The sequence below is a fragment of the Mustela nigripes genome, chromosome 7, assembly GCF_022355385.1.
Source record: "Mustela nigripes isolate SB6536 chromosome 7, MUSNIG.SB6536, whole genome shotgun sequence".
Lineage (NCBI taxonomy): Eukaryota > Metazoa > Chordata > Mammalia > Carnivora > Mustelidae > Mustela > Mustela nigripes.
In genome coordinates this window covers 127,664,000-127,686,932 of record NC_081563.1, presented here as the reverse complement: position 1 = coordinate 127,686,932, position 22,933 = coordinate 127,664,000, and the positions used below count along the sequence as shown (strand labels likewise).

Genomic DNA, 22,933 nt, shown 5'->3' with positions numbered 1-22,933 from the left:
CGTGGCTCAGTGGGTTAAGCCGCTGCCTTCGGCTCAGGTCATGATCTCGGGGTCCCGGGATCGAGTCTGGCATCGGGCTCTCTGCTCAGCAGGGAGCCTGCTTCCTCCTCTCTCTCTCTCTCTCTGCCTGCCTCTCTGCCTACTTGTGATCTCTCTCTCTCTGTCAAATAAATAAATAAAATATTTAAAAAATAAAAAAATAAAAGATTTTTTTAAATTGTCAATCCACCAAAACGTGAGGAGAGCCTTTTTTTTTTTTTTTAAATGAACTCAAGAATCAATTGTGGGACTTCTCTTTAATCCAAGAAAGTAACAAACTCTATCCTACAGTGAACAGGACAAATTATAACAACAAACTATATTCAGGTATCAGAGAACAGGAAGTGACAAACTCTGGTCCCCAAGATTAGGAAAACATTTAGGGGGCGAAGAGGCAACAACATGAATCCTACTACTAATCAGGCTTTTGGCCAAATAGCAATTTCCACAGCACAGCACAAAAATAAGGAACCCAAAAAGAGCCCAGCAACCTTGAAATGACAAGATAATGACCATAGTTTAGGACGTCCCAGAGAGCTAGATTCTGCAGGCCAGTTTCTCAGAGCAACTGAAGAACTGCAGGGACTGACAAACTGATTCTGAAATTTTTATCAAACTACAAAAGCCTCAGATAAGCCAAAGCAATCATGACAAGGAAAAAAGCTGAAAAGTTCATACTACTTACTCTCAAACCTTACTATAAAAGCTTTAGTAATCAGGACAATGATGGTGGGCACAAGACTGATATATAATAAATCAATGGAACAGAAAAAAGACAAGAGATTCTGATGTACACAGTCAGTTGATTAAGTTGGCAAGACAATGCAATGGAAAAAGAAGAGTCTTATCAACAGATAGTTCTGGAATGCAATATCCACATTTTAAAAACTGATCCTCAGGGGTGCCTGGGTGGCTTAGTGGGCTAAAGCCTCTGCCTTCAGCTCAGGTCATGATCTCAGGGTCCTGGGATCGAGCCCTGCATCAGGCTCTCTGCTCAGCAGGGAGCCTGCTTCCTCCTCTCTCTCTGCCTGCCTCTCTGTCTACTTGCGATCTCTGTCAAATAAATAAAATCTTACCAAAAAATTTAAATTTAAAAAAAAAACTGATCCTCAATCTTTTCTTTACATCATACACAAAAATTAAATCAAAATGGATCAGAGACCTAATATAAAGTCAAAGGTGTAAAACTTCTATAAGAAAACACAAGAGAAGAGCTTCATAACCTACAGATAAGCAAAAATCTCTTAGTACATAAAAAAAGCACTAACCTGGGTGGCTCAGTCACTAAGTACCTGCCTTCAGCTCAGGTCATGATCCCAGGGTCCCGGGACAGAGTCCCACATTGGGCTCCCTGCTCAGCAGGAAGCCTGCTTCTCACTCTCCCACTCCCCCTGTTTGTGTTCCCTCTCTGGCTGTCTCTCTGTGTCAAATAAAAAAAAAAATCTTTGGGGTACCTGGGTGGCTCACTGGCTAAGTGTCTGCCTTTGGCTCGGGTCATGGTCTCAAGGTCCTAGGATCAAGCCCCACAGCAATCTCTCTGCTCAGCGGGGAGCCTGCTTCCCCCGCTCTGCCTACTACTCTGCCTATTTGTGATCTCTCTCTCTCTGTCAAATAAATAAATAAAATGTTTAAAAAAAAAATTAAAAATAGAGCTACCCTATGACCCTACAATTGCACTACTGGGTATTTACCCCCAAATATACAGATGCAGGGAAAAGAATAGCCATACCCCAATGTTCATAGCAGCAATGGCCACAACTGCCAAACTAGGGAAAGAGCCAAGATGCCCTTCAGCAGATGAATGGCTAAAGAAGATATGGTCCATAGATACAAAGGAATATTATGCCTCCATCAAAAAGGATGAATTCCCAACTTTTGTATCAACATGGACGAGACTGGAGATTAAACCAAGTGAAATAAGTCAGGCAGAGAGAGTCAATTATCATATGGTTTCACTTACTTGTGGAGCATAAGGAATCACATGGAGGACTTTAGGAGAAGGAAAGGAAAAGTGAACAGGGGAAAATCCGAGGGGGAGATGAAGCATGAGAGACTGTGGAGTCAGAAACAAACTGAGGGTTTTGGAGGGGAGGACAGTGGCGGGAAAGGTGAGTCTGGTAGTGGGCATTAAGGAGGGCAGGTACTACATGGAGCACTGGTGTGATGCATAAACAATGACTCTTGGAACCTGAAAAAATAAATTTTAAAAAAATTAAAAAATATATCTATACTAACCAGAATTTAAATTAAAAATTGAAACAAATAAATACTAAGTTTTCTAACTAACTAGTATTTAAAAATTGAAACAAAAAAAATTTTTTTAATAAAAAGATAAGCAGGGCATCTGGGTGGCTCAGTGAGTTAAGCCCCTGCCTTCAGCCCAGGTCATGATATCAGGGTCCTGGGATCAAGCCCCACATTGGGCTCTCTGCTCAGTGGGGAGCCTGCTTCCCTCTCTCTCTCTGCCTGCCTCTCTGCCTACTTGTGATCTCTCTCTCTGTCAAATAAATAAATGAAATCTTTAAAAATAATAATAAATAATAATAAAATAAAAAAGATAAGCATACACCTAACATAAGACCCTGCAACTGCACTCCTGGGTATTTACTCAGGAGGGGAAAATCTACACAGTGACTTCTACCTGAATGTTCAGAGTGGCTTATTCTTCATAGTAGCCAAAAATGAGAACTAGTCACACAGTGGAATACTACTCAGCAATAAAAAGCAATTACCAATACATGCAATAATGTACATACATGTAAAAAATATACATATTATGCTGAGCTAAAAAACTTTTGCAGAATGACTGTGGTTAAACACATAGTCATTCTCATACATTGCTTGTGGGAATCCAAACTGTGTAATCCTTATGGAATGTGATTTGACAATATCTAACAAAACTGACACACACACTTACCCTTCAATACAGTAGCCTCACTTCCAGGAACTTATCCTGAAGGAACACTCCCCAAATATAAAAATATACATTCATAAGGTTATTCACTGCAGCATTATTTTAACTGCAAAATACTGGAAACAACCTAAATAATACCTATACATAAAATATCACCTTCAGTAAACTATGGTATATGCACATAATGTAAACAATGTAAAAAATCAATGAGAAAGGGGCTCAGGAATAGCAAGGCTGGTTACCATGAGAAAGGGAGGAAATGGAATGGAAAGGATAGAGAAGGGAAGTGTATCTTTTGTATAATTTGAATTTGTTTTCTACAACTTCAAAATAAAGCCAATCAGAATAAGAAGGAGCATTTAAAAAAAAAAAAAACTGGGAGCACCTGGGTAGCTCAGTCAGTTAAGCTAATGACTCTGGATTTCAGCTCAGGTCATGATCTCAGGGTCTTGAGGTCAAGCCCCAGGCTGGGGCTCCCAACTCCCAACTCCATCATGGAGCCCACTTTTTCAAAAGTGGGGGGAGATGCACACTGGTGGCTTAGTCAGTTAAGCATCCGACTCTTGGTTTTGGCTCAGGTCATGATCTCAGGGTTGAAAACCAAACCACACATCAAGCTCCATGCTCCACGCTCAGTGAGGAGTCTGCTTGTGATTCTCTTCCTCTCCCTCTGCTCTTCCCCCCACCCCACCCACCATCCACCCCCACTTCCAGGAGCCCCTTCCCTTGCTCAAACACAAGCCTGCGCAGACGCTCTCTGAAATAAATCAATCTTTTTTAAAAAACCTGAAAAAAAAAGATGAACCTAATTTAATTTCAAATGAATACTATAACTACCTTATGCAGAAAGTTGGAGTGGGAAATGAAGAGGAATGGGAAAGCAAGAAAGGAACAACAGAAGGCTGATTCAAGTAATTTAAGAACACAATATTTATTTATTCATTCTCAGACTTGGGCAGGATGGTTGTAAAACAGTAAAGAACTACATATAAATTCTCCACTTTAATTAAGTTTATTGTGGTGAAATGGGGCAAAGTGACTCTGAAATTTTTTGAGATGTATTATAAGATAGAGCAAATGAGTAAATGCACTGATAATGATGGGAGCCACGGTTTCTCACAACATAAAAAGGGACACAAAAATATGAAACAGTAAGTGCAGAGAAAGAACCCTGTAGACAGGGAGTGAAGCTGGAATACTGATATAAACTCTTGATTTCTAAACTATGTATACACATGTCGCTATAAAAGTGTTTAGGTACAAGTATGTTGGTGTATGCACATATGTGTGTTAAGCACACACATTTTACTAGCTCTGTCCACTGAAAGGGTCAACGCATGGGCAATGAGAACACCTCCCACCCCCACAGGATTCTAGTCTCTACTATTCTTCCTCAAAAGGATAGGAACACTGATTAAGAATTCCACTTTTGGGGGCGCCTGGGTGGCTCAGTGGGTTAAGCCGCTGCCTTCGGCTCAGGTCATGATCTCAGAGTCCTGGGATCGAGTCCCGCATCGGGCTCTCTGCTCAGCGGAGAGCCTGCTTCCCTCTCTCTCTCTCTGCCTGCCTCTCCATCTACTTGTGATTTCTCTCTGTCAAATAAATAAATAAAATATTTTAAAAAAAAAAAAAAGAATTCCACTTTTGGGGCACCTGGGTGGCTCAGTGGGTTAAAGCCTCGCCTTCGGCTCAGGTCATGATCTCAGGGTCCTGGGATCGAGCCCTGCATCAGGCTCTCTGCTCAGTGGGGAGCGTGCTTCCTCCCTCCTTCTCTCTGCCTGCCTCTCTACCTGCTTGTGATCTCTCCCTGTCAAATAAATAAATAAAATCTTAAAAATATATATTTTAAAAAAATAATAAATAAAAAATAAAAAAGATTAAAAAAAAAAAAAGAATTACACTTTCTGGGGCACCTGGGTGGTTCAGTGGGTTAAAGCCTCTGCCTTCGGCTCAGGTCATGATCTCAGGGTCCTGGGATCCAGCCCCACACTGGGCTCTCTGCTCAGCAGGGAGCCTGCTTCCCCCTCTCTGCCTGCCTCTCTGCCTACTTGTCATCTCTCTCTGTGTGTCAAATAAATAAATAAAATCTTAAAAAAAAAAAAAAAAACTCCACTTTCTAGCGCTTAAATATTTTTTTTTTAAGATTTTATTTTTGTTTATTCGACAGACAGAGATCACAAGCAGGCAGAGAGACAGGCAGAGAAAGAGAGAAAGGAGGAAGCAGGCTCCCCTACTGAGCAGAGAGCCCAATGTGGGGCTTGATGCCAGGACCCTGAGACCATGACCCGAGCTGAAGGCAGAGGCTTAACCCACTGAGCCACCCAGGCGCCCCAAGCGCTTAAATATTAAAAAAAAAAAAAAAAAAGAGTTCCACTTTCTAAACATAGGACTGGAGTATCAAAATAATTAGGCAGAGTAATGAATTTATCAATTGAAAACCTAGGAATTCATGAGTCCAAACTGATAGGGCTCTTGATTACAGAATAATGTCAAGGGCTGACTTGTAGTATAAAGGGAACGCTGGAATCAAAAAATAACCATTTGGAGCCAACCCAGTGAAAAATAAAATCAGGGAGCGCCTGGGTGGCTCAGTGGATTAAGCCACTGCCTTCAGCTCAGGTCATGATCTCAGGGTTCTGGGATCGAGCCCCACATCAGGCTCTCTGCTCAGCGGGGAGCCTGCTTCCCCCTTTCTCTCTGCCTGCCTCTCTGCCTGCTTGTGATCTCTCTCTCTGTCAAATAAATAAATAAAATCTTTAAAAAAAAAAAAAAAGAAAAAGAAAAAGAAAATCAGGTAAGAATCATCAATGAGAGATGCTTGGGTGGCTCAGTTGGTTAAGCAGCTGCCTTCGGCTCAGATCATGATCCCAGCATCCTGGGATCGAGTCCTACATTGGGCTCCTTGCTCGGCCGGGAGCCTGCTTCTCCCTCTGCCTCTGCTGCCACTCTGTCTGCCTGTGCTCGCTTGCGCGCGCTCTCTCTCTCCCTCTCTCTCTGGCAAATAAATAAATAAAATCTTAAAAAAAAAAAAAGAATCATCAATGAATGTTAAGTCTAGAGCAAACTGTGATGAGAACCATGGTATCTGCATTGTCTCCCCACAAATGCTTACTGAATGGAAGGAAAATAAACTATACAGTGGAGAAATCTGGCAACATCCTGGCCAAATAATCAATATTAACATCATAAAAGGAGACAAAAGAAATCATGTGTCTCCAGAAGTTGGACATCTTTCTCAAGAGATCACATCACCTACACAACATTCCAGCCAAGAATGCATAACCCCAAACTAATCACAGGGAAACTTCAGAGAAACCTAAAATGAAGAACATTCTATTTAAAGGGGGGATGGGCCATGTCCTTCAAAAATGTCAATGCCATAAAAGACAAAGGCTATGGAAATATTCCGGGAAAAAGGAGACTGAAGAGAAGTAAATGAAATGACCCTAGACTGGATTCTGTACAGGAAGCAAAGGAAATGCTGTTAACAGACTTTATTAGTTCAACTGACCAAACTGGAAGATAGACCATACATTTGTGTCAGAGTCCATTTATGAAGCTGATAACTGTACAACAGCTTTATAAGAGAATGACCCTATTCTTAGAGAATACATAAGTATTAGCAGAAAGCAGCTCAATATATGTAACTTGCCCTCAGTTCAGAAAAGAACTATGCATGCATCTAGACAGAGGGGGAGAGTGAGAGCACACAGGATGCAAACGATAAGCAAGTGGGTGAATCTGGCTAAAGGATATCTACATTTTTTTATACTCTATATTTATAACTTCTATAAACGGAAATGACTCCCAATAAAGAAGTGTTTCTTTTTTTTTTTTTAATAAATAGCATGGAGATAGTTTTCTACTATGTTCAGAAGATAATGGGTATGTATATCCCACAATTAATTGAAGGATTTTATAGGGAAACAGCAAGAGCTGAAACCAAAGGTTTAAACAGATTCCCTGATAGAGGACTGCTTCAAATGTCAGAGAAGAGAATTTGTATTTTTTTCTGTAAGCCAGGGAATGGAAACACAAAGCTTAGAGCAGAACAGAGGCTTAATTAAAAGGGACATACTTAAGGAAATTTTCTAAGCAACACTTCAAGAGCTAGAAACAGTAGATAAGAGAGAATAAAGGGACATTTGAACAAATATAAGCAAGAAACTATGGAATCTTGGCCTAGGAAACTAAGGTATTAGCACAAAGTGGTACAAATACAGGAGACAGGAAAACAGAAAACCAGATAAGGACTGTTTACTAAATAACTAATTTATCAAAGGGGCAGGAAGGGGGCAGTTCAAAGATGATTTGGATTTCAAGCCGAGCTAACCAGAAGAATGACAGTACTATTAACAAAAAGAAATTCAGCTAAGCAAAGGGTAACTGTTTTCTGAGTATCAGACAACTTTTTCTATTCTCATTTCTCCTATGCTGGTGCAACAGGAGTTAGGAGAGGAGTTATTATATGAGATATTATATGCCAGCACAAGCAATCTAGGGAAACTAGTCTTCACATGGTGAAATAGAAAAAATAAATGGGATTGATTCAGATTCTGAATAAACACTGAGCCTGGGTGGCTCAGTCAGTTATGTGTCTGCCTTCGGCTCAGGTCATGATCCCAGAGTCCTGGGATCGAGCCGAGCAGGGAGCCTGCTTCTCCCTCTCCCTCTGCCTGCTGCTCCCCCTCTCTTAAATAAATAAATAAATAAATCTTTAAAAAAAACAAAAAAAAGATTAAAGTATTCACACGTAAGGGAGAAGTGGGTAGGAGGGTAGTAACTCACATTAAACTGTAACATATAGTTAGTTCCCTTCTTCCCCAAAAAAGTTATGTCTGTATATATATATACACACATATATATGAATATAGATACATATTCACTTATTTCAAGACCATTCAGTCATTCAACTAATGTTATCATTATAAAAGAGAAAAACATGAGGGTGCCTGGGTGGCTCAGTCAATTAACCATCTGACTTGGTTTCCACTCAGGTCATGATCTCAGGGCTCTGTGCTTAGTGGGGAGTCTGCTTAAAGATTCTCTTCCTCTGCCCCGCCCACTCTCTCTCTCAAATAAACAAACAAAACTAAAAAACAAAAGAGAAAAACATGAAATACGACACAAGTTTAAGATTAAATCATAAAAGGAATGTCAGGATCTTCAGAGGGGGGAGACAGAAAATCACAAAGGATCAAGTCAAAGTAAAAGTGAATTACCTGGCTAACCAGTCAAATGATGTTCAAGTAGGAGCTTATTTTTATTGGTCTGTGATTCCACTGTTCAGCAAGGATACTAATCCTGAAAACAACAAAAAAGGGGAGGAGGGTGTTGAATTTTATTGCCCTTTCTTAATGTAAGTAGTAGTATTAGTCACACACAAATTAACCTTCCCCACCGTTCCCTTCTCTGGACATACGAGATAAGCAAAAACAAAACTGCTATATCAAGTACAAGGCCTCTTCCTAGGAATGTGTGGTGATGCCTTATTTTGCCATGTAATACCGTTTCTGCTTATAAGTCAGGTATAGCATATATAATACACCCTGTCGCCATTGATAAACATGGATAATACAAAACAGCAGTTGAGGAAACCAACTCCCAAGAGTCCTGAATAGTAATCAAACAAATAAGTAATGTGAATCTGGGGTGTTCCCACCTGTCCAAAAGGAATGCTCAACAAATAACAACTAAAAACAATGTTGAGGGGCACCTGGGTGGCTCTGTCAGTTAAGCCTCTGCCTTCGGCTCAGGTCGTGATCTCAGGGTCCTGGGATGGAGCCCTGCATCAGGCTCCCTGCTCAGTGGGGAGCCTACTCCCCCTCTCCCTCTGCCCCTTCTTAAAACACACACACACACACACACACACACATACACATAGAGAGAGAGAGAGAGATCGATCAATCCTGGCAGAAGCTAATGCTTAAATAGCTGAGTCCAAAAGATAAATATCTACCAGATGGGTGGATGAACGGATAAAGCAAATAAGCAAGGAAGAAAAAAGGAGGGAAAAAGCCACGGATGTTTGCTTCCCCTCTAGGAAAGACTGCACAAGAAATATTTCTAAGGGCGCCTGGGTGGCTCAGTTGGTTAACTGTCTGCCTTCAGCTCAGGTCGTGATCCTAAGGTCCTGGGATCGAAGCTCCATCCACATCAGGCTCCTTGCTCATCAGGGAGCCTGCTTCTCCCTCTCCATCTGCCTGCTGTTCCCCCTGCTTATGCTCTCTCTGTGTGTCAAATAAATAAATAAAATCTTTAAATAATAAAAGGAGAAAGGAAATATTTTTAAGTGGGAGAGGAAAAGGAGGGGCAGTTCTTCAGAAATAATCTACAATAATATACATGAACATATAAACAGCATTCCTGCACTTGAGGGAATGTGGAGCAGGCTCTGGTGCAGCAAAGATGGTGAGCCAATAAAACATTCACCTTCATCTTTTGAACTTCCAAGTAGAACAATAAAGCAACAATCTAATCTACCACTAATTCTAGTGGTGTTTATATATCAAGAAAACAGCCATAACTACACCCTAAAGTTCATGCTGGAACTGGCAGGTCTGTTGGAAAGGAGGAGTACAAGAAAAAATGATGTGTTTACAAGTTCCGTATCACAGCCATGGCCAATCCGCATGGAGTATTTAGTAACAACCAACCATAATCCAGCTGCATTACGTAAAGGGTCTGCTGCATTCCTGAAACCCAATTTAAAGGTGAGAAGATTGAGGGTAAGGAAACTCATCATACATGGTTCAGGAAAGGATAGAAGAAAAATCCAGGTAGTGTATAAATGCCATGCAATTAAAATCTAAAAAAGAAATACTACATCTACTAATATATCTATTTCTAATTACAATATAGTCTCTAGCTTATAAACAACATGTCAAAAGGAAGCTGATTCTTGGAATATATCTTCCAGACCAAAATAATATGACTACTTATTAGCAAGCAGTTTAAGAGCTGACACTCTGGAGTCCACCTGATCTAGACTCAACTCCCAGCTTTTATTTACTAGCTAGTACCCAACCTGAAAACTTCTTTAAGCCTTAGATTTATCAAGGCCCTTGAGAAGATCAGGTGAAAATGCTTAACTTATCATTCCCTGATATAGAAATGTTCGATAAATTAAGGGACATCTGGGTGGCTCAGTCCATTAAGCATCTGCCTTCGGCTCAGGGTGATTCCAGAGTCCTGGGATAGAGCCCCGCGTCTAGCTACCTGCTCACCAGGAAACCTGTCTCTCCCTCTTCCCACACACCCCCTGCTTCATGTGCTCTCTCTCAGTATTTCTCTCTCTCTCTCTCAAATAAATAAAATCTTTTAAAAAATCAATTAAAACTATTATTAGTCAACCAACAACAGTCTGACATCTAACTTAAGAATGTCCAAGTGTTGGGGTACCTGGGTGGCTCAGCAGGTTAAGCCACGGCCCTTGGCTCAGGTCATGATCCCAGGATCCTGGGATCGAGTCCCACATCGGGCTCCGTACTCAGCGGGGAGCCTGCTTCTCTCTTTGCCTCTCCCTGCTACTCTGCCTGCTTATGTGCTCGCTCTCTCTCTCTCTCTCTCTGACAAATAAATAAATAAAATCTTAAAAAAAGAACGTCCAAGTATGGGGCACCTGGGTGGCTCAGTGGGTTAAAGCCTCTGCCTTCGGCTCAGGTCATGATTCCAGGGTCCTGGGATCAAGCCCCACACTGGGCTCTCTGCTCTGCAGGGAGCTTGCTTCATCCTCTCTCTCTCTCTCTCTGCCTACTTGTGATCTCCATCTGCCAAATGGATAAATAAAATCTTTAAAAAAAAAAAAAAAAGCCTTTGCCTTCAGCTCAGGTCATGATCTCAGGGTCCTAAGATGGAGCCCCGCATCAGGCTTTCTGCTCAGCAGGGAGCCTGTTTCCATCCCTCTCTCTGCCTGCCTCTCTGCCTACTTGTGATCGCTCTGTCAAATAAAATACTAGAAAAAAAAAAAAATGTCCAAGTATCTCCAAATAAAAAATAAGAGAAATACAATCATTAGTTTTAGTGTTTAAATGAATTCAATGTTTAGGGCGCCTGGGTGGCTCAGTGGGTTAAGCCTCTGCCTTTGGCTCAGGTCAGGATGTCAGGGTCCTGGGATGGAGCCCCACATCGGGCTCTCTGCTCAGCAGGGAGACTGCTTTCCACCCTCCACCCCTGCCTGCCTCTCTGCCTACTTGTGATCTCTGTCTGTCAAATAAATAAATAAAATCTTTTTGGAAGGGAGGAGTCAAGATGGTGGAGAAGTAACAGACTGAGAGGACATCAGGTAGCAGGAGATCAGCTAGATAGCTTATCAAACCATTGCAAACACCTACAAATCCAACAGGAGATTGAAGAGAAGAAGAGCAACAATTCTAGAAACAGAAAATCGACCACTTTCTGAAAGCAACAGCCACAGTCGCCAAACTGAAAAGAGCCAAGATGGCTTTCAACAGATGAATGGATAAAGATGGATAAAGATATGGTCCATCTATGCAATGGAGTATTATGCCTACATCGGAAAGGATGAATATTCAACTTTTGTATCAACATGGATGGGACTGGAGGAGATTATGCTGAGTGAAATAAGTCAAGCAGAGAGAGTTAATTATCATATGGTTTCACTTACTTGTGGAGCATAAGGAATAACACAGAGGACATTGGGAGAAGGACAGGGGAAGTGAGTTGGGGAAAATTGGAGGAGGAGATAAACCATGAGACTGTGGACTCTGAAAAACAAACTGAGTGTTTTGGAGGGGAAGCGGGTAGGGGTTGGGTAAACCTGGTGGTCGGTATTAAGGAGGGCACGTATTACATGGAGCACTGAGTATGGTGCATAAACAATGAATCCTGGAACACTGAAAAAATAAAATAAAGTTTAAATAAATAAATAAATAAATAATCTGTTTTGAATAAATAAATAAATAAATTCAATGTTTCATTACTTGAACTTTTATGCTATCTAATTTAATTAGAGAAAGGTGAAGAGCGGAAAGCAGGCAGAACTTCTGTAAAGCCCAAGGTTTCCTGGCCTAGTTTTAATTCAAGTTTCATTTTAAAAATGATTCTTTTGTTGTTGCTCTTTTTTACGGGGGAAGGACAAAGGTTGCTGGGTACGGTTAGTACCTACAGAACAAGAGAGGTGGGTAGGAAAAGCTATGAGTCAGAATGTACCTAGTACCATAAGCAGGAAACAAGCACTACTGCCTAGTGTGGAAGGCTGGCAAGAGAACCCCTATTAATACAAGTATTACACTGCTGATGACAGCTACCCTGAGTGCTAACCCAAGCTAACCTGTACCCCGTAACTCCCTATATCCCAAAGAAACATCATCTACAAAAATTTCCCCTCCCAGAAAGTGTGGAGCTGGACTATAGTGGTCCCGAGAAAATCATATAGACCAATGACTGGCTTGCCTACCAGAACCTTGCAAGGGGTAGATAAGCTAAAAAAAAGTATTATACACTAGGGTATCTGGTTGGCTCAGTCAGAAGACCATGTGACTCTTGATCTCCAGGTTGTGAGTTTGAGCCCCATGCTGAACATAAAGATAACTTAAAAAATAAATAAGCAACAACATGGATGGAACTAGAGCGTATCATGCTTAGCGAAATAAGTCAAGCAGAGAAAGACAACTATCATATGATCTCCCTGATATGAGGAAGTGGTGATGCAACATGGAGGCTTAAGTGGGTAGAAGAAGAATAAATAAAACAAGATGGGATTGGGAGGGAGACAAACCATAAGTGACTCTTAATCTCACAAAACAAACTGAGGGTTGCCGGGGGGAGGGGGTTTGGGAGAAGGGGGTGGGATTATGGACATTGGGGAGGGTATGTGATTTGGTGGGTGCTGTGAAGTGTGTAAACCTGGTGATTCACAGACCTGTACCCCTGGGGATAAAAATATATGTTTATAAAAAAATAAAAAAATAAAAAAATAAAAAATAAATAAATAATAAATAAATAAATAAATGAAAAAAAATAAATAAATAAATAAATAAATAGAACTTTAAAAAACAAATAATTAAAAAGTACTATAAAGTATGGGACCCAGAAAACTGCAATTAACTTATCTAAAACCAAGATTCTGCAAAGCCAACAGTCCTAGCAGATTTCCTGGGACTGTATTTTTTACCTTTAACAAAAATAAGCACATTCTTATGCCTTTTCATAATTTGGATTTCAGGCCATCACACAAACAAAAGTCACACTAAAAAAAACTAAATGACATGTCCCCAAAATATTAAATATGCAGATGGGGGAGAGGTTAATTTTTCCACTAAAATTTACGAAAAATGTGACTGGTGGGATCCACATTATCAAAGCCTGCATCAGGAAAAATCTAATGCAGAAGAAAAAAAAAAATCAAACTGAACTCTGTTAATAGCTAGTCTGAGAAGATGTGCCTCAAGGCCAGAACAAAGAATCAAACGGGGAGGGGAGCTGACAGAGAAGAAAATCCAAACTATACAATGCTGATGCTTGGAAACACCAACTGGGCAAAAATAGGCCACCAAATATCATGAATATGTTTTTCTTCTGCTGCTGAAAATGGAAGGTGGCAAGGACTCTACTATTAATCGTATTAAACTCATTGTTCCTGCCATGCTGCTGTGGGTAGTGTTCCCTGGGACTCTCTCCTCAGTTCCCTAAAAATTGTAGAGATGGGGAAACACCCTCTTTGGGAAAAGTCTGCTCTTTGCCCACCTACCTCCAAACCACTACAGAATAAGTTTATCCATCAATTTCAAGGTAAGGGTTTCATAATAATGGTGTAAATGAAACATTATTCTGCAGCTGAGATTATTTATCAAATATATAGTTGTTGGGTTTTTCTTTTTACCCCCAAAGCAACAGATTTTACTTGCAACACTCAACTGCAACAAATCTGTAGCTAAGCTGAAAGGGAAAAACCAAATGTAAATTAAAAATTTTATGGAAATTTAAAATTATTTCAAGAAGTGCCACTTTTTTAGAGCTGTGTAAACTTAGCTTAAAAATATTTTATTAAGAAAAAAATTTTTTACTATTATTTAGCCCATTATCATGTGCTTTAGTAAATAATAAGTAAAAATGTATTTGGTACCCAAGTGTACACTGGTAATATACTGATGACAAACTTTTTTTTTTTTAAGATTTTATTTGTCAGAGAGAGAGAGGGAGAGAGAGAGAGCGAGCACAGGCAGAGTGGCAGGCAGAGGGAGAAGCAGGCTCCCTGCCAAGCAAGGAGCCCAATGTGGGACTCCATCCCGTGATGCTGGGATCATGACCTGAGCCAAAGGCAGCCGCTTAACCAACTGAACCAACCAGGTGTCCCGATGACAAACTTTTTTAAACACCATCATCTTTTTGACAAGGGAGGGCAGGAATTATTTCAAATTACAGCATATACATGTCTAGTAAAGTCAGGACAGGGTTAAAAAAACTCGCAATGTATTACTACTTATCTCGTGCTATATACTAGAAAGGACTAAGCTGATTCATACTAATTTATTCTACACAGTCATTTAGTAAATTACAATAAATGTTTAGTTCCATAAAGCATCAAAATAAAAATTTAAATGATGCGATGAAAACAGAAGCCTTGCTTTCAGAAAACCTATGTTTTGGAAGTCCAGCTTCTTGAAGGAACTTTATATGAGACATTTAAATCAACTGAAGGCTTCCTGTGTACCTAGGAGAAGCCAAATGTTGCACTGGCCTCCAGAAGTATGAGCAAAATAGGGTACCTATCACTAATTAGAAAAGGAGAAGCAGGTATCAAAAGGCCAAAATGCAACTATGTTCATTCAGCAAATATGTGCTAAGCATCCATTCACTACATGGCACCAGACAACAGGGATACAATGAAGGACCAGAACTGAAGACACAGAGTCCAATGAGAATATTAAGAGAGAGCAGAGAACTACCTTGCCTTTTTCGTAGGGCTGATGGCGTCACTGTAAAGCAAGACAAACCCAAAACTATTTACTTCAGCAAAGAGAGAAAGGCAAATAATGTAATTCAAATGTACACATAATTTCTACAATTATTTTCCATGGTTATCATAACTAAAATGCCTTTCTTTATAATAAAAGACAAAGGCAAAGAAGAAAAAAACTTTTGTAAACGTAGGCCATTTGTGTAAAAATTACATGAGATATAGGAAATACTAATGGGATATAAAGGTTGCTGAAAATGGAAGCTATTTTTAACTCAAAATATCCAGGAAACTATGCCAAACACTTGGCTTACACAATACTATCCACTGATGAACAATGGCATTAATTATAACCATTTTGCATTTTTTAAATTACCTTTATATTAAGGAAAAAACTAAAAAATCCAGTTGTCAGACCAGTTTATTATCAAAGCCCATATCTTTGGCTGAGTTGTACTTAGTACTAACACAGTTACTAAAACAGTCATGTAAGGAAGTCGCTTGCTGGTGCCTGTTCGGCCTCCCTCTCCCCGCCCCCCACAACAGCCCCGCCCCCCACCACAGCCCCGCCCCCCACCGCACACCACCCGCTCTTGGAAAAACTGCATGCAGTGCTGCACGATCACACAAAATAAATACAGGAAAGGGGGTGGGCGGATTGGGTGGGGAACTGAGCGAAGCTCTGGGCTCCACCAGTGGAAGGCGTTCCACAAGAATTGCTACAGGGTCAAAAGTTTACAGTGGTTTCAATTTCACCTTTTAGCAGCCAATCAGAAAACAGAGACTGCACGCTGACAACCCCCCCCTCAGGCTGCAAACGAACATTAACTCATTGGCCACCAGGACTGCATATATTCCTTTTCTTGTTAGGCTTTCATTTTTCTATTTTTTGAGGAGAGTGGGGAGAGGCAAAGAACATTTTAAGTTCAAGGTGCCAATTTTTACATAAGACCATATATAAACAGGTATGTGAGGGAAGAAATGATCAAGTTACTATCTTTCTCCCTGAAACCAGTTTCTTTATCCTGTAATAACAAACTAATCATTAATGCGAGTATCAAATCAAGACAAAGAGTGAACTTTAGGCAGGTTAAGAAGAAAGATATATCTCCAAGAGACTGCAATTTTAAGAACAATTTTTAAAATCATGAAAGACAATACTGGCTGTGAAATCAACACTGCACTGTTAAGGAACTAGAATCTAAATAAAAAATATTTTTATAAAGAAAAAAAAAAAAGATGTCGGTTGTGTCTCCAGTGAATGCTTTAAAAATAACTCAGATAATGAAAACATTTAAGTATTTATATTTTATTTTTTATTTGCATCAATTCTCCCCACCTCTTCTCCAAATCATTAATATAAACATGCAACATACCTGTCCTTTTCATACTCTACATCTACCAAAATGCAGGTACAGTTCCTAAGGTTTAAGCTTCTTTTCCCATATTTCACCTTTCCAAACACTTCAGTACCAAGGAGTGATCTTTTACACAATACACTCAAGAGGGAACTCTTTGGCAATACACACAACTGCTTCCTAATTCATTCATTCATTCATTTCATGTAAATCTCCCAAGAATGCAGTAAACATCTACACTAATTCATTAAATAACTATTTCTGACATTCAAAATTTAACACTGAGCAAGGAAGGGTAAAATGAAGATCTAAAATGAAGATCTGTAACTTTACACACTGTAATTATTCTACATTTAAGGAATGAATTTATTTGAAGCATTACATGGTAAGAATGAAACAGCTATATTAACTGCTCTACCAAAATGATCAATTAAATCCTAAATAAGCAGATGTGTAAATCAGTACTTAACAATATGCTCATTAATACAAGGTGGTTGTTTTTTAATTTTTTTATTTTTTTATAAACATATAAATATGGGGTACAAATCTGTGAATCGCCAGGTTTACACACTTCACAGCACTCAAGGTGGCTGAGTTTTAGCAGTCTTACTGACGTACATTTAAACTTCTATTTAGAAGCTCCTGTAGGTACTACCACTACCTAAGAAAATGGTTTCATGTAAGGTACTCATTTTCTTATCCAAATCAGCAAAATTAAGAAACTAGTTATTTCTGCCCCAAATATACAATATACAAAAGTGCCAATATACAAAAATGTATATATAACATATACAAAAGTGCATTACTTAATATATGACCGCTAAAAGACTTCAAAATAAATCCATAGTGTATAAAGTTTCCAAAGCAATTTAATGTCAGTTGTTAAGCAGTAAAGAAACGTGATGCTGAAACAGTGTTTTTAAATCTAAAAAAAAACAATTTTCTAATAACAACTCACAAGCCTTTATGACATTTAAGCATATCTGCCAATTAAAAAGCTCTATACATTAAAAATCTAGGTTTTTTTTTTAAACATGGCTTGCAGAAGCGCCTTTTATACATTAAATTAGAGGGGTCTTCTGTATATCTTCTTTTTACAAGATGGCCTCCTTTTGAAAGAAAATGGTTGCGATAAAATTTTACATCAAGTCAGCATGTTAGCAAGAAGCTTTTTTTGTGTGTTCTGAATTTGATTAATACAAGCCAAGGTCACTTCCTGAAAGATGCCTACCATTGCAGCTGCAGGCAAACTAGGCTCCCGGAGTAAGGATGGGGGGAAGGGAATGGTGATGGCATTCATTAACACTGAGATAAACTTCCATCTACACTAGCAGCTATTTAAGAAGCGGGCAACATGAAGATCCCAGAATTCCTGGCATATAAAGATTAACATATTTCCAGTCATTAATACTTAGAAACAGAAATTATATATAATGAAATTATATATAATCATTATATATAATGTTCATGTCAAAATTATGTCAAAGATATCATCAGGGTGCCTGGCTAGCTCTGTAGGTGGAGCATGCAACTCCTGATCTCGGGGTTTTAAGTTCCAGCCCCACATTGGGTATAAAGATTTACTTAAAAATAAAATCATTCCATCAATCAATCAATCAATAAAAAGATCTCATCACTACTACAATACATTGAAACACTTCAGGAAGCCCGGGTGGCTCACATGGTTAAGCATATGCCTCTGGCACAGGTCATGATCCTGGCACCCTGGGATCAAGCCCTATATCCCCACCCTGCTCAGTGGGGAGTCCACTTCTCCCTCTCCCTTTGATCCTCCCCTGTGCTCAGGCTCATTCTTGTTCCCTCTCTCTCTCTCTTTCTCACAAATGAATAATTTTCTTTTTTTCTTATTTTTCATGAGGCATCTGAGTAGCTCAGTAGGTTAAGCATCTGCCTTCAGTTCAGGTCATGATCCCAGGGTGGTGGGATCATGTGCCCCATCAAGCTCCCTGCTCAGTGGGGAGTCTGCTTCTTCCTCTGTCTGCCACTCCAGCTTGTGCTCTCTCCCCCTGACAAATAAATACATAAAATCTTTTTTAAGGGGGGGGGGGGGCACCTGGGTGGCTCAGTTGGTTAAGCAACTCCCTTCAGCTCAGAGTCCTGGGATCGAGTCCTACACTGGGCTCCTAGCTCTACTGGGAGTTTGCTTCTCCCTCTGACCTTCTTCCAGTCTCATGCTCTCTCTCACTCTCAAATGAATAACTTTTTTTTTTAATCTTTAAAAAAAAAAAAAAAAGGCTGAATGATTGGACATTCACACTACCACCAATACATCAGGAAAAGCCTGTCTCTGGATACAAAAAATATATAGTCCATCCATTCATTAAGAGAAACTCCCAGGGCCTCACATTCGATTTTATTTGTTCTTATTTAAACCCAGCTTACTAGCATTGTATCTGGTTTCCCAGCTTCACAGCATATTAGAAGGGAGAGGCTCTTAGAAGCCATAAAGTACTGACAACAGCAAGAGAGTACAGAAAACTGGCTGGCAAACAAAAGTAAAATAAGAATAAAAGTTAAATAAAAAGCAAACACAGAAACTCTTAAAATTAAAGTGCTCTAGGGGCACCTGGCTGGGTCAGTTCATTAAGTGTCCAACTCTTGATATCAGCTCATGTCTTGATCTCAGGGTTGTGAGTACAGGCCCGGCACTGGGCTCCATGCTAGGTATGGAGCAAAAAAAAAAAAAAAAAAAAAAAAGGAAGTGGTCTAGACTCTACAGTCATTCCGCCTAAAGAGAAATAATCCTGTTTAATTCTGAAGGTACAAGACGTATCACCCACAGCAAAAAATAATAATGCTCCTAATGTCTTGTGTCATTAGGAGGAGATTAAATACATTTAGCACACTGCTTGAAAAGGGTAAGTGTGTAGACACTTAAGAATTTCCATTTCCGGGACGCCTGGGTGGCTCAGTTGGTTAAGCAGCTGCCTTCGGCTCAGGTCATGATCCCAGCGTCCTGGGATCGAGTCCCACATCGGGCTCCCTGCTGAGCAAGGAGCCTGCTTCTCCCTCTGCCTCTGCCTGCCATTCTGTCTGCCTGTGCTCGCTCTCTCCCCCCCCCTCTGATAAATAAATTAAAAAATCTTAAAAAAAAATTTCCATTTCCAAGGGTTAAATTTCCACAAGTGTTGGTGCCTTAATGGTTCTGTTTTTTACTATGCCAGTAACCTTACACATGTACTTTTTTCTTCTCTCCACCTTCTTCCCTCTATTCTGTCACTCCCCAAGTATGGTGCTTCCAAGCAATTGATCAGAAGGCAAGCAGCAAAGGTTAGAAAGTCATGGGACTTAGATGATTAAGAGTGGGGAGTCAGAGTTAAGGCAAGAGTTTCCCCTAAGTATAACACAAAATCCAAAAGCCTAAAGAAATCATCAATACATTAAAAATTAGCATATTTTTGTAGATGCCATGTAACAACAACAAAAACCCATAACCAAAGTTAATAATCAACTGGACAAATCTCATACAATTTGAGCACCAAGATAATAATGGTAAAGGATTATAATCTATTGAATAAGCTAAAAGTTCATAAAATCGTAATATGAAAATATACACACAAAAGAAGTGCTCTTCCTTACAGTACAAAGCCAACAATAAATATAGAAAGTAATGATGGAACTAGAAAATCATAATTTATAAAATCATATTAATTCATTCAAGAGGCAAAATCAAAAGTAGTGGGTATAAGTTTAAGAAATAGTAGGGATATTTCCATAATCACAGTCTCATAAACCTCTAAACCCCACAGGAAATTTAAATAGTATAAATACACACACACACACACACATTTAATAGTATCTCCCACAGGGTGCCTGGGTGGCTCCATGCGTTAAAGCCTCTGCCTTCAGCTCAGGTCATGATCCCAGGGTCCTGGGATCAAGCCCCACATTGGGTTCTCTGCTCAGCAGGGAGCCTGCTTCCTTCCCTCCCTCTCTCTCTGCCTGCCTCTCTGCCTACTTGTGATTTCCGTCAAATAAATAAATAAAATCTTAAAAAAAAAAAAAAAAAGTATCTCCCATGAAGTAACCTTAAAATGGAGAAAGTAGCAGACACCACCTCAGCCAAGTGGTTCAACTTACTGTTGTCAATAATGGGACTAAACCATGTTCCTCCTGGTTAAATGGACTGAAAATACACCACTTCTATGGTTTTCCTCCCTGCAAAAGTGCAGAACTTGAATCTAAACCTGAGGAAATACCACACAGGCACAAAATGAAGGCACTTCCACAAAATAACTCACCTCTAGTCTTCAAAAGTATCAATTCCATGAAACACAAAGACAGATACAGGCTAAAGAAGACTCTCTTGCTATCACTTTCTTTATGAAAAAGAAAGAAAGAAAAGAAAAAGAAACACCCTAAAATGAAATACCACCACACATCTGTTAGAATGGCTAAAATCTTAAAAACAACAGTAATAAATGCTGATGAGGATACAGAACAACAGGAGCTCTCCTTCACTGCTGGGGGAAATGCTAAACGATAGGACCATTTTAAGACAGATTGTCAGTTTCTTACAAAGTTGAATACACTCTTGTCATAGAATCCAGCAATCACAGTCCTAAGTATTTACCCAATTAAGCTAAAAATATTTCCACAAAAAAGCCTACATATATTTATTAGCAGATTTATAATTTCCCAAACCTGAAAGAAACCAAAATAACCTCCAGTAAGTTAAAACAGATTAACTGTTGTATATCTGCACAATGGAATATTATTCAGCAACAAAAAGAAATGAGTGCTCAAGGCAAGCCAAGACATGGGGGAACTTTAAAATGCACATTGCTAACTGAAAGAAGCCAATGTGAAAATGTGAATGTGAAAAGGCTGCATCCTGTATGATTCCAACTACATGACATTCTGCAAAAGCCAATATAGAAACAGTAAAAAGGCCAGTGACAGACAGGGGTTCAGGGGGAGGGGAGGAGGATAAATAGGTGAAGCACATTTAACTTTTAAAGAGCTGAAACGATTCTGTAGGATACTGTAATGACAGACACATGACATTACAAATTCACCAAAATCCACAGAACTATAAACACAAAAAATCTTAATGTAAACTGTGGACTTTAGTTGAATTACAAAGGGGGGCGGCCTGGGTGGCTCAGTGGGTTAGGGCCTCTGCCTTTGGCTCGGGTCATGATCCTGGGATGGAGGCCCGTGTCGGGCTCTCTGCTAAGCGGGAAGCCTGCTTCCCTTCCTCTCTCTCTGCCTGCCTCTCTGCCTGCCTCTCTGCCTGCTTGTGATCTGTCTGTCAAATAAATAAATAAAATTAAAAAAAAAAAAAAAAGAATTACAAAGAGGCCACCTGGGTGACTCAGTTGTTAAGCGGCTGGCTTCAGTTAAGGTCATGATCCCAGGGTCCTGGGATCAAGCCCCCCATGGGGCTCCCTGCTCAGGGAACCTGCTTCTCCCTCTCCCTGCCTCTCCTCCTGCCTGTGCACGCTCTCTCTCTCTCTCTGTCAAATAAATAAATAAAGTCTTTAAAAAAAAAAAAAAAAAAGAATTACAGAGAAATATGCTGCTTCTCAAGTGGATGCCTAAGACAAATTATCTAATCAAATTTTGTTGTATAAAACTTCCAAAAATAAGGCTGCAGAATGTTTACAGCACACAACTCACTTTTGCAATGCCACCCAACACTTCCAAAAAGAAAACTCACATGAAAATTCTGCATCAAAGACTTCATGCAATCTCTGGGTCTTTAATCCAACCATGTTAGTTCTCAATGATAAGTTAAACTTGCTTCAATGATACACTAAAATTTATTAACTCCATATGGAAGTTTTCTTCTTTAAAATTCACATACAACTTTAAGTCTTTGCAATATCATCTGCATAAAAAAGGAAAAAACTAAGATTTTTTCCTACCAATTCAAAAACATTTATCAAATGTCTACTATGTACCAAGCTAAATATACTATAATAACAGTTTCTGCCTTGTCAAGGAAATTAATCGGACTTTCTAATGTAAATCTCTTCCAATAAACTTGTTTTGAGGACTGTTAAGTAGTAGGGAAAATACAGACTTCAGATGTTGACAAAACAGAAGTAGACTGTTAGTGATTCACACAAAAACCCCAGAGCTATCTTACCAATAAGAAATTTAACTTGTAAAATTACAAAGGTTTTTGATATTTTTGGATTAAAAACAAAAAGCACAAACATGTGGCTAAATAAATTAGGGAAAGAAAATATCTTAAACCAGTTTCACAGGGAGCTTTTTACTCCCATCAATAACCCAGAGTAGCTGGGTAGATTCACAAAGAAGGAAAGCAATACGACCTTAACAATTCCTAATAATGACAAAGCCTATAAGTACCAAGTGAGCATTTAAGGTACTGCTGTTTATTACATGGATATCTTTTCAGACACATGCATAAACAGGAAACACTACTTTTGGCACAAGTCTTGAAGAATATAAAAGTTTGCACGCTGGCAGTTCTTTCAAGCACTACAGAGGGAAAAATATGTTCAGGCTTTCAAAAGAAAGACACTAATAGGGGTGCTTGTGTGGCTCAGTGGGTTAAAGCCTTTGCCTTTCAGCTCAGGTCACGATCTCCGGGTCCTGGGTCCTAGGATTCAGCCCTGCATCGCATCGGGCTCTGCTTCCCACCTCTCTCTATGCCAGCTTCTCTGCCTACTTGTGATCTGTCAAATAAATAAATAAAATCTTTAAAAA

General features: G+C 39.5%; 1 protein-coding gene across 7 annotated transcripts in view; it reads right to left on the bottom strand.

The window, feature by feature from the left end:
* NCOA3 (nuclear receptor coactivator 3) overlaps positions 1-22,933 on the bottom strand; it is a 140,758-nt gene that overhangs the window by 63,091 nt on the left and 54,734 nt on the right. For 4 of the 7 annotated variants that reach the window (XM_059407179.1, XM_059407177.1, XM_059407176.1 and 1 more), the window contains one exon: positions 8,176-8,257. The exons of the other annotated variants lie outside the window; for them this stretch is intronic. The gene's annotated coding sequence lies outside the window, so the exon portion shown is untranslated. The remainder of the gene's footprint in view (positions 1-8,175; positions 8,258-22,933) is intronic. 7 annotated transcript variants of the gene reach the window in all.